At 38.1% G+C, this 11753-nt stretch overlaps 1 protein-coding gene across 1 annotated transcript in view; it reads right to left on the bottom strand.

Annotated features, from left to right (window-relative positions):
- Positions 1-630: 630 nt before the first annotated feature.
- The window catches only part of LOC111760616 (uncharacterized), a 153036-nt gene continuing 141913 nt past the window's right edge, over positions 631-11753 (bottom strand). The window contains exon 5 of the mRNA XM_058296404.2: positions 631-1491. The gene's annotated coding sequence lies outside the window, so the exon portion shown is untranslated. The remainder of the gene's footprint in view (positions 1492-11753) is intronic.

Raw genomic sequence — 11753 nt, 5'->3', positions numbered from 1 at the left:
TGATAGAGAACATTCCCCTCATCTCAAAAAGTTCTCATATGCCCCTTTCCAGTCAATCTCCACCTCTCCACCACTTCAACTATAGTTGAGTGTTACCTCATTTAGAATTACATATAAATGGAATAATAAAAATATGACGGTATGTCCTCTTTTGCATAAGGCTTCTGTAACTCAGCATAATGTTTTCAAAAGCCATTCTCTTTTTAAATTATGTTTTATTTTTAAAGAAACTTTAGATTCCATAAATGATTCATTGAAAATATAGAGGAATACCCATATACTCCACCACTCCTTCTCCCATACTTTTTCCCGTTAACAACATCTTTCATTAGTGTGGTACATTTGTTACAATTGATGAACACAAATGAAAGCATTGCTACTAACTATGGCCAATAGTTTACATTATAGTTTACACTTTGCACCACACACTTTTATAGGTTTGACAAAATGTATAATATAGAGGCCTGTATCCATGATAGCAATTTCATTTGGAACAATTCTAAGTCCCCAAACTCCCCCATGTTAAACCTATTCTTCTGTCTCCCTCCCCTCAGGCCCTCTGGTGACCACTGTTTTTATATCAGTGTTACAAGTTCTTCTATTGCTAGAATAATAATAAGTCTACTTTAGTCCATAGTTGCATTCCCCCTTATATTTGTTCATTCCTCAATCTTGAGGATTTTAGGATGATGATGCCCACTCTGTTTCTAATTGAGAGGGGGCTTAGACCCTATGGGGCAGATGGATGGAACTGCAATGTTTGCAGTTGTAGATATTCTGTTTTTTTGGGAAGGGCATTGTCCATCATCATCCCTTTGTTAGTTGTTTTGGACAAGCCTGAAGAACTGGACAGTGGGTGTTGCAACACTGCTGAGATTCAGGGCTCAACTGGCAAATGAATAAACCAAGATTGAAGTCTCTGGTACTTATATTTAATGGGTATAGTGCTAATTATAGGTTCAAATAAGAGGGGCAGAAGAGCCATGTATAGGGAAATTATAAATGAGTCTAACTCTGTTACATTGGGGAACATATATTCCAAGATAAGGTCCACTGACAAGGTGCTGAATTCTTGAAATTGTCTGCCCTGCCTATAGTGTCTAGATGTCTCTAGAGACCTCAGGAGCACCCCATATTAGACACTGTTTACTGTGCCAGCCAATGAGATCCTCCTGAGATGCGCATAAGTTGGGAGGAAGGGAGTGAGTTTATATGCTGAGTTTGACTTAGAGCACAGGTTCTTTTTTTTTTTTTTAAGATTTATTTATTTATTTATTTCTCTCCCCTTCCCCCCTCCACCCCTGTTGTCTGTTCTCTGTGTCTCTTTGCTGCATCTTCTTTGTCCGCTTCTGTTGTTGTCAGCGGCACGGGAATCTGTGTTTCTTTTTGTTGCATCATCTTGTTGTGTCAGCTCTCTGTGTGGGCGGCACCATTCCTAGAGCACGGGTTCTTAACCAGAGGTCGACAGAAAGATTTCAGGGAGTCCATGAGCTTGAATTGAAAAAAAATCAACTTATTATCTTATTTTCTCTGACTTCTGATGGTGAGTGCCATAAAACTAGCTACCATTACATTCTGAGAAGGGGTCTATGGTTTTCACCTTACTGAGAAAGGGGTCTGTGGAACAAAGAAAGATTAAGAATCCCTGGCTTAGAGAGAGACCACATTTCAGCAACAAGGAGGAAAAGCCATTCTTGCTGTTCTATGTATCAGCAGTTTATTACTTTTTATTCTTTTTAAAAATATATATTTTTAGGGAAGTGGATGTGGTTCAACCAATTAGACTCCTGTCTACCATATGGGAGGCCCTGGGAGTGTTTCCCAGGGCCACTTTATGAAGGCAAGCTGGCCTGTGGCCACGGAGAGCTGACAGCCTGCACCTGCAGACAGTTGGTGCGGCAAGATGATGCAACAAAGGGAGACAAGCAGACACAGAAGAAAGCACAGAGAATGGACACAGAAAGCCAACAGTAAGCAAGTCGCAAGGAGGGGGGATAAATAAACAAAATAAAACTTTAAAATATACATATATATATTTTTATTAGAGATTGTGAACTTACAAAACAGTCACACACATATGTGGAATTCCCATACAACCCCCACCCCCAACACATTACATTGTTTTGGAACATTTGTTACAGATTATGAGACCATTAACTATAGTCTATAGAGTACATTTGATATATTTTTCCATACCACACATTTATTAATAGTACATTTTGGCATTGTTATTACCACTAACTATAGTATATAGAGTGTATTTGGTATATTTTTTCATACCACACAATTATTAACACAGTACATTTTGGCATTGATGCAAGAATATTACAGTATTGCTGCTAACTATAGTCCATAGGTTGCATTAATTAATGTATTTTTCCCATGTTTCTCCACATTCTTACCACCTTGAAATAGTGATGCACATTTGTTCTACTTCATTGAAGGACATTCTTGTATTTGTACTATTAACCACATTCTCATCCACCTTTGGGTTCACTATATTATTCAGTCCCTAGATTATTTTCGGGCTTTCTTTCAACTGACTTTTACATCACCACACTACCTTTTCCAGCCCCAATCCCATTTATAAACCAGTTGTGTTCGTTCTACTCACTGTAATGAGTTACTATCAACTTTACCCATTTCCACACTTTTACAGTTAAGTTAATTAAAACTACTAAATATATTAAGCCTCAGTACTCTTTCTCAGTCCTCCTCTTATCTCCTAAAAACCTGTACTCTAGGTTTTAACTCCATCTATTTATTCTTCATAATTAGATTGCATTAGTGAGACACACAGTATTTGTCCTTCTGTGTCTGACTTATTTCACTTAACATAATATCTTCATGGTCATCCATGTTACCACATGTGTCCTAATTTCATTTTTTCTTATAGCAGCATAATATTCCATCATATGTATATACCATATTTTGTTTATCCATTCATTGGTTGATGGACACTTGAGTTGTTTCCATCCTTTGGCAATTATGATTAATGCTGCTATGCATATCAATGTGCAGATGTCTGTTTGTGCCACAGTTTTCAGTTCTTATGTATATATTCCTAGTAGAGGAATTGCTGGATCAAATGGCAGTTCTATATATTTAGCCTCCCAAAGAAAATGCCAAACTGTCTTCCACAGAGGCTGTACCATTCTACATTCTACCAATAGCTAAGAAGTGTTCTTATTTCTCCACTTCCTTTCCAGTGCTTATTGGATTCTGTTGTTTTTAAAAAAATTAATTGCCATTCTATGTGGTGTGGGATTACTTTTTATTCTTGTTGATAGACACATGAACTATTTCAGCTTTTGTCTGTTATGGAATAAAGCAGCTATGCATATTCTCATACCAATTTTTCATTTCTCATGGGTAAATTCTTATGAGAATAATTATTGGTCATAGAATAAGTACAATTTAGTTTAACAAGAAACCATGGGCACATTTTCCAAAATGGTTGCACAGTTTTACACTCACTCTACAGTGTGTGAGAGATTTGGTTGTTGCATGTTCTTACCAAGACTCAATGCTGTCAATATTTTCAATTTTGTAATTCTGGAGGATTTGTATCATTTTCTCATTGGAGAAGAGGACTACGCACAGTTCAACCTCAGTTGTCTGCTCCGTTTGTTCCAACTTCAGTTATGGGCTTACCCCACATTTCTTTGCAACAATATGATAGTATTTTCCAGGTTCCTCATTCATATTTCTCATTCTTCAAAAAGTTTTGTTTTGCCTGAATTCTCTGACTTTGAATCATTCTATTTCTATTGACTAGTTCTGATAATGCCTCTTCTTTTTTTTTTTTTTTTTTTTTTTTTAATTTTTTTATTTTTTATTGAATTTGTAATAATATTACATTAAAAATATATATGTGAGGTCCCATTCAACCCCACCCCCCCACCCCCCCTCTCCCCCCCCCCAACAACACTCGTTCCCATCATCATGACACATCCATTGGATTTGGTAAGTACATCTTTGGGCACCTCTGCACCTCATATACATTGGTTCACATCATGGCCCATACTCTCCTCTATTCCATCATGTAGGCCCTGTGAGGATTTACAATGTCCGGTGATTACCTCTGAAGCACCATCCAGGGCAGCTCCATGTCCCGAAGACGCCTCCACCTCTCATCTCTTCCTGCCTTTCCCCATACCCTTTGTCCATTATGTCCACTTTTCCCAATCCAATGCCACCTCTTCTATGTGGACACTGGATTGGTTGTGTCCATTGCACCTTTATGTCAAGAGGAGGCTCAGATTCCACCTGGATGCTGGATGCAATCCTCCCATTTTCAGTTGTAATCACTCTAGGCTCCATGGTGTGGTGGTTGTCCTTCTTCACCTCCATCTTAGCTGAGTGTGGTAAGTCCAATAAATCAGATTGTAGGTGCTGGAGTCTGTTGAGGCTCAGGATCTGGCTATCACATTGTCAGTCCAGAGATTCAAATCCCCTAAATATATCTTAAACCCCAACATTAACTGCACCTCCAGCACATTAGCATGAAAGTCTTATGAAGGGAGATCCCATCTGAGTCCAGATTCATCACACATAAACACCATTTCCAAAGAGGGGCCATCTGCCCTGGTAGTTAACCCCATCGGCCATGACCATAACTCCCATGGGTCTCTTTAGCCCTCAAAGGAACCAATATCTGGGGGTTGTATCTGCTTTATCTGTCTCTCTGACTCTGCTCAGTTGTGCATGAGGGCAAACCTTCTGCCAGCCTCCAGACTCTTTTTTAGAAACTCGTAGCCATATAAACTCATTTCTCCTTTCCATTTCCCCCTTACTTTAGGTCAAACAGCATTTTAAAGTCATGGTATTTTATGTAGACATGGATATTCTGCTGATCCGCATTGAACCTTCCATATAAGGTCATTTTCCAGTTGCATCATCAGTTGGTAGTTGATAGTGGTCCCTCGTTGCCAGGGAGGCTCATCCCCGGGTGTCATGTCCCACGCTGGGGGGAAGGCATTGCATTTACATGCTGAGTTTGGCTTCGAGACTGGCCACATTTGAGTAACATGAAGGCTGACAGAAGGGAATTCCCAGGCACAAAGTTGCTCTAGGCCTTGTTATTATTCAACAGTGAGCCCCTGATACTAATGACTATGCTTGTGAGCTGATAAATGCCTCTTCTTTTGACACACTAGATTCCCTCTTTTGGTCAATATGACACACTGAATTCTAAATGCTTTTGTGTTTCCTATTGTTAACATCAGATAAGAGGATCCATTTAAGCAAAATCTTTGCAGTCCAAATAAGACAGTATTTAATTTCAGAATTCTCCCAGACCTTTTGGAAGTATTTCAGGTTCAAAAATTTTAAGTTGTATAAACAGGAACTGTTTTTAGATGCAATGAACTTCTTGCATCTGTGTAGAATTAAGGGTGTTTTATGAAGTCTTGATTGCCTGTCACTTTCTCAGAAGGGCTTGATACTATGTGAAAAACTAGTTAATGAAAAGATCAAAGGTGATGAGCAATAGAGTACATTATTTACTTGGTAAGACTCAAATTAACTAAACTAGAGATTATTTATATTAAATTTGGGTTTGTTAATCCCATTGTATTTGCAACTCATTGTGGGGAAGAGGAATTGTTGATTTCTTACTTGCCTCATACTTACAAGAGTGGGAAAGCTGCTAAAAGACTTCTTTAGAGAATAGTATTGAAGTCTGAATATTACTTTTTAAAAAAATCCCTACTGATAACTATTAACTTCTTACACTCTGCCAATAACTAGAACAGTTTTAACTAATTCCAAAAGTGCCCATACAATGGATAGAATAAGGTATTCTAAAATGACATTGTAGGGAGGTGGATGTGACTCAAGTAATTAAGCTCCCACCTACCATATGGGAGGTCCATGGTTCAGTTCCCAGTGCCTCCTAAAGATTTCATTATATAAACTTTAAATTTAGCACTGCTAAAAGAAATTAGTAGCACACATACACTTCTATTTTCATCATGGAGACATTTCTCAAAACATACGCATGAACCCACATTCATTAAGAAAAGAAAAAGAGAGAAAGAAAAAGAAAGAAAGAAAGAGAGAGGGAGGGAGAGAGGGATAGGGGAGGGAGGGAGGGAGAAAGGAAGTAATGTTGGTTCTGATAGAAATCTTGCTTGAAGTCAAGAGAAACTCTTACCAGCAAAAGAAAAAATATAGATTAAAACTGAATGATGTGGGTAATTTAAGTTGCAAAACAGGGAGATACAGTACATGGGGTCACAAACAATGCAGTGGTATCAAAGCAATCTCTTTCACTTTTTCTCAGTGTGATCATGGGGAAGATTATTAATTATCTGAAACTCATAAGGTGTTTGTTACAATTAAATGAGATAATCTACAAATTTTTTTTCCTGAATCTCCCACCAGTTCTTCAGTGTTATTATTCCATCCTTTCCATGTTACAGATGAAAGCACTGAATTTAAATTATGTCCACAAGTCTGTACAGCTTGTTATTGATGAAGTTGAATTATTGGTTAATCTGGTTTGAACACAGATATGGATGGATTACAAAAGCCATTAACAATTAGTAAGTACTTAGTAATTATGAGTTTCTTTTATATATACATACATATTTTTATTAAATTGTCTTTTTTTTAAAGATACATAAATCACAAAATATGTTACATTAAAAAATATAAGAGGTTCCCACATACCCCACTCCCCATCCCCCGCAACTGCCACATCAACAACCTCCCTCATCATTGTGGCACATTCATTGTATTTGGTGAATACATTTTGGGGGAACGCTGAACCACATGAATTATAGTTTACATTGTACTTTACACTCTCTCCCAGTACATTCAGTGGATTATGGCAGGATATATAATGTCCAGCATCTGTCCCTGCAATATTATTTAGGACAACTCCAAGTCCCAAAAATGCCCCCACATCTCATCTCTACTTCCCTCTGCCTGCCCTCCGCAACTACCTTGACCACTTTCTCCAGATCAATGCTACAGTTTCTTCCATTACTAGTCACAATAGTTCTATAGTAGAATACTAGTAATTTCACTCTAATCCATATTTTATTCCTCCATCCTGTGGACCCTGGGTTGGTGATGTCCACTCCACCTCTATATCAATAGGGGCTTAGATCCATGGTTGATGGATGTGATTCTCCAGCTTGGAGTTCTAGGCACTCTTGCTTCCCTGGTGTGGTGGTTGACCATATTCACCTCCCTGTTAGTTGACCTGTGCAAGTCCAACAAACTGAAGAGTAGGAGCTGCAACTCTGCTGAGGCTCATAGCCTTGCTGGCACATGGCCAGTCCAGAGACTGAAGTCTCCTGGGTATACACAAACTCCAGCACCAACCACAGGTTCAGTAAAAGTGATAAAAGAGGTATGTGTAGAAAGGTCACATCTGAGTCCAACTCCATTACACTCAGGGAAACAAATTCCCAGGTAGGGCCCACTGACAAGGCATTGAACTCCAGAACCAATCGCCATGATCAAAGAACCTGTGTGTCTCCATAGCCCTTAGGAGCACCAGTACCTGAGATTGTATCTACTTTGGCTGTCTCCGGGATCCTGCTGAGGATAAGTGCAACCACTCAGATGACCTCCTAACTCTGTTTTGAAAACTTTTAGCCATATAAGCTCATTTATCTTTACCATTTCCCCCTTTTATTCAAAGTATTTTTCTAATTGCATCACCAGTTAGTGGTTGGTAGTAATCCCTCATCACCAGGGAAGCTTATCCATGGGAGCCATGTCCCACGCTGGGGCAAAGGTAATGCATTTACATGCTGAGTTTGGCTTGAGAGTGGCCACATTTGAAAAACATGAAGGCTCTCAGGAGATAACTCTTAGGAACCCTACAGCTCTAGGCCTAGTTCAAATTTTAGGTACACAGGTTCATAAGTATAGTCATCAGTAGTAAGGGCTCATCATTGGAGCATCCTTCTTCATTGGGCTTTGCCGTTGCACTTGGGGGATTGTTGCTGTTCCATTGGGGAATGTGACAGAGCTCCCCTGGCTGGGAACTCAGCACTCCCTCAGTTGTCATTTGTAACTGTAACTACTATGAAAATACAGAACATATACCCGAACAGTTTTACGTACCTTATATTCATGCCCTGGAGAACTCACTCCCAACCACATGTCCCCTATCGATAATATCCCACACCAGCGTTCCTCCTCTGCCATAGTTGAACCCCTCTGTGATCCAAAACTTCTTCAAAAATGAAGCTAACATATTGCCAAATTCAATTAATAGGAAAATGAAATAGTAGCAATAGGTTTAAAGATTAGAAATAGAATACATACTAATTTAGAAAAACTAAAATAAAGTAAAAATAAATTGGGGTATTAAAACATGGAAAATATCATTAAACTTTGCTTTTGACATTTGGCCTTTCGTCACTGTAATAGGCTTTGCCCTGTATGTACAGTGGCAAGGCAATTTCTTTCATTCCTTCCTCAGTGTCTAATTCCTTCCTTTTTTTTTTTTTAATTTTGCCTTCAAAATAGTTTTAGATCACAGTATAGTCACATATACAATATAGGAGTCTCCCATATATCCAATATCAAACCATTTTCCCCTTTCCCCAGTGATGATCTTTTTACATGTTCATGTTATATTTGCTGCAGCTGATGTACAGATATTGAAACATAGCTATCAAATATGGTTCCATATTGGTTTACATTATGGTTTATATTTTAGACTGTACAAATTTCTAAATGTTTAGCTACCTTATGTTTTACATTATGGTTTACATTTTAGCCTGTAGACTTTTATACATTTTTGGTGTAATTTAACATGTACTATATCCATCATTGCACAGTCTTGTGGAACATTTCCATTGTCCCCCAGTTGCCCTGCTTCCATCTATTCTATTCCTCTCTCCCACTCCCCTCAGGGCCCACAGTGACAATCAATCTTCACTACTTAAAGGACCAGATTTACAGATACTTGCAACAATGCTGAGGGCTTGACATACTAGACTGCCCTCCCACATTGGGAGCCACCAATTCTCTTAAGAGACACAATTCCCTGTTTGAGAGCATCAGGCCTCCTCAGGGTGTGGGTACACCTTCACACTCATTGTATGGGTCTCCACCCAATAATATAGCACTCAATGACAAGATGAGCACTCACACACTCCCTAGAAGGCAGGCCCTGTGCCAGACTCCTGCCCTCTTAAGCACTTTAAACAGGTAATCCTTCTTTATAATACTTTCTAAAGAGTTTTCTTGACATTATAGTTTCAATCACATACCTGACAATCTCCCATATTCAACAGTTCCCCCAAGCCCTCCCCCATTCCTTGGGCCATCTGAACCATCCTCCCAACCCTAGCCCCCCTCAAGCCTGCAAAAACCCACCCAAAGTTATCCCTATGCCCCCATCTTATCCCTTCCTTGCAAATACTTATGTCCAGTTTATCATAGATTTCATCTATGTAGGCATCATCTCACAACCTTCCTCTCCCCCACAACTTCCTGTAAGCCTATCATCCAATCTCTAGCTCTCTGAGAGAGCTTGATTTGCTTATTTCATATCAGAGAGGTCCTGTTATATTTGTCCTTCAATACCTGGCTTGCTTCACTCAACATAAGGACCTCAAGTTTCACTCATGTTACCCATGTGTTTGTGCTGTATTCCTTCTTTAGCTGAATAGTTTTCCATTGTAAGTAATACCATATTTTATTTATCCATTCATCTGTTGATAGGCATTTGGGTTGATTCCAACTTTTGGCAATAGTGAATAATGCTGCGATGAACATTGGTGTGCAAATAATGGTTTGTGTCCTTGTTTTCAGTTCTTCTGGATATATACCAGCAGTGGAATTGCTGAGTCATATGGCAAATCTAGAACTAGTTTTTTGAGAAACCACCAAACTGTCCTCCAGAATGGCTGGAACATTCTGCATTCCCACTAGCAGTAGATGAGTGTTCCCATTCCTCCACATGCTCTCCAACACTTGTAGTCTTTTGGTTTTTTGATAGCTGCCAGTCTTATGGGAGTAAGAAGGTATTTCATTGTAATTTTGATTTGCATTTCCCTAATAGCTAGTGATTTTGAGCATTTATTCATGTGCTTTTTAGTCATTTGTATTTCTTTTTTGGAGTAGTGTCTGTTCAAATCTCTTGCCCACTTTTTAAATGGGTTGTTTGTCATTTTATTTTTGAGATATGAGTTCTTTGTATATGCAAGATGTTAGTCTCCTATCAGATATATGGTTACCAAATATTTTCTGCCATTGGATAGGCTGTCTTTTCAATTTCTGGACAAACTACTTTGAGGTGCAAAAGGCTTTAATTTTGAGAAAGTCCCATTTATCTATTTGTTCTTTTGCTGCTCATGCTTCGGATATGAATTTCATGAAGCCATTTCTTATTACAAGGTCCTGTAGATGTTTCCCTACATTGTTTTCCAAGGTCTTTATGGTCTTGGCTGTTATATTTAGGTCTTTGATCCATCTTGAGTTGACTTTTGTATAAGGTGTGAGATGGTAATCCTCTTTCATGCTTTTGCATATGGATATCCAATTCTCCAGGCACCATTTGTTGAAGAGGTCATTCTCTCCCAGTTGAGTGGATTTGGTGGCCTTGTTGAATATCAGATGACTGTACATATGAGGATCTATATCAGAACTCTCAATTCAATTCCATTAGTCCATGAGTCTATCCCTGTGCCAATACCATGCCATTTTCACTACTGTAGCTTTGTAGTATGTTTTGAAGTCAGGTAGTGTGATTCCTCCAAGTTCATTTTTCTTTTTCAATATGTCTTTGGCTATTTGGGGTCTCTTTCTTTTTCAAATAAATTTCATAGTTAGTTTTTCTAGTTAATTAAGAAATGCTGTGTTGATTTTTATTGGGATTGCATTCAATCTTCAGATCAGTTTTGGTAGGATAGACATCTTAATACTATTTAGTCTTTCAATCCATGAACAGGGAATATTCTTTCATTTATTTAGGTTGTCTTTGATTTTCTTGAACAGTGTTGTGTAGTTTTCTGTGTATAAGTCTTTTACATCTTCAATTCAATTTGTTCCTAGGTATTTGATTTTTTTATTTACTATTGTAAATGGTATTTGTTTCTAGATTTCCTCCTCAGATTGCTCATTATTGGCATACAGAAATGTTACTAATTTTTGCACATTGATCTTATAACCTGTGACTTTACTGAACTCATTTATAAGTTCTTTGTTGAAACTTCTCAGGGTTTTCCATGTATAGGATCATGTTGTCTGCAAATAGTGAAATTTCGCCTTCTTTTTTGTATTGGATGCTTTTTATATCTGGGTCTTGCCTCAGTGCTTGAGCAAGTACTTCTAACACAATGTTAAATAGAAGGGGTGATAGTGGACATTCTTGTCTAGTTCCTGATCTTAGAGAGAAAGATTTTAGGATTTCACCATTTCAAATGATGTTAGCTGTGGGTTTTTCATATATACCCTTAATCATGTTCAGAAAGTTTCCTTCTATTCCTATCTTTTGCAGTGTTTTTATCAAGAAAGGGTGCTGTATTTTGTCAAATGCTTTTTTCATATAGATATGATCATGTGATTTTTTTCCCCTTCATTCTTTTTATGTGCTGTATTACATTAGTTGATTTTCTTATTTTGAACCATCCTTGCATTCTAGGAATGAAACCTACTTGGTCATGGTGTATAATTTGTTTAATGTGTTGTTCAATATGATTAGCAAGTATTTTCTTGAGGATTTTTGCATCTTGGGTCATTAGAGAGATTGGTCTGTAATTTTCCTTTCTTGTGGTGTC

Source organism: Dasypus novemcinctus, chromosome 4, assembly GCF_030445035.2.
Source record: "Dasypus novemcinctus isolate mDasNov1 chromosome 4, mDasNov1.1.hap2, whole genome shotgun sequence".
Taxonomy (NCBI): Eukaryota; Metazoa; Chordata; class Mammalia; order Cingulata; family Dasypodidae; genus Dasypus; species Dasypus novemcinctus.
This window is presented reverse-complemented; position numbering and strand designations above follow the sequence as displayed.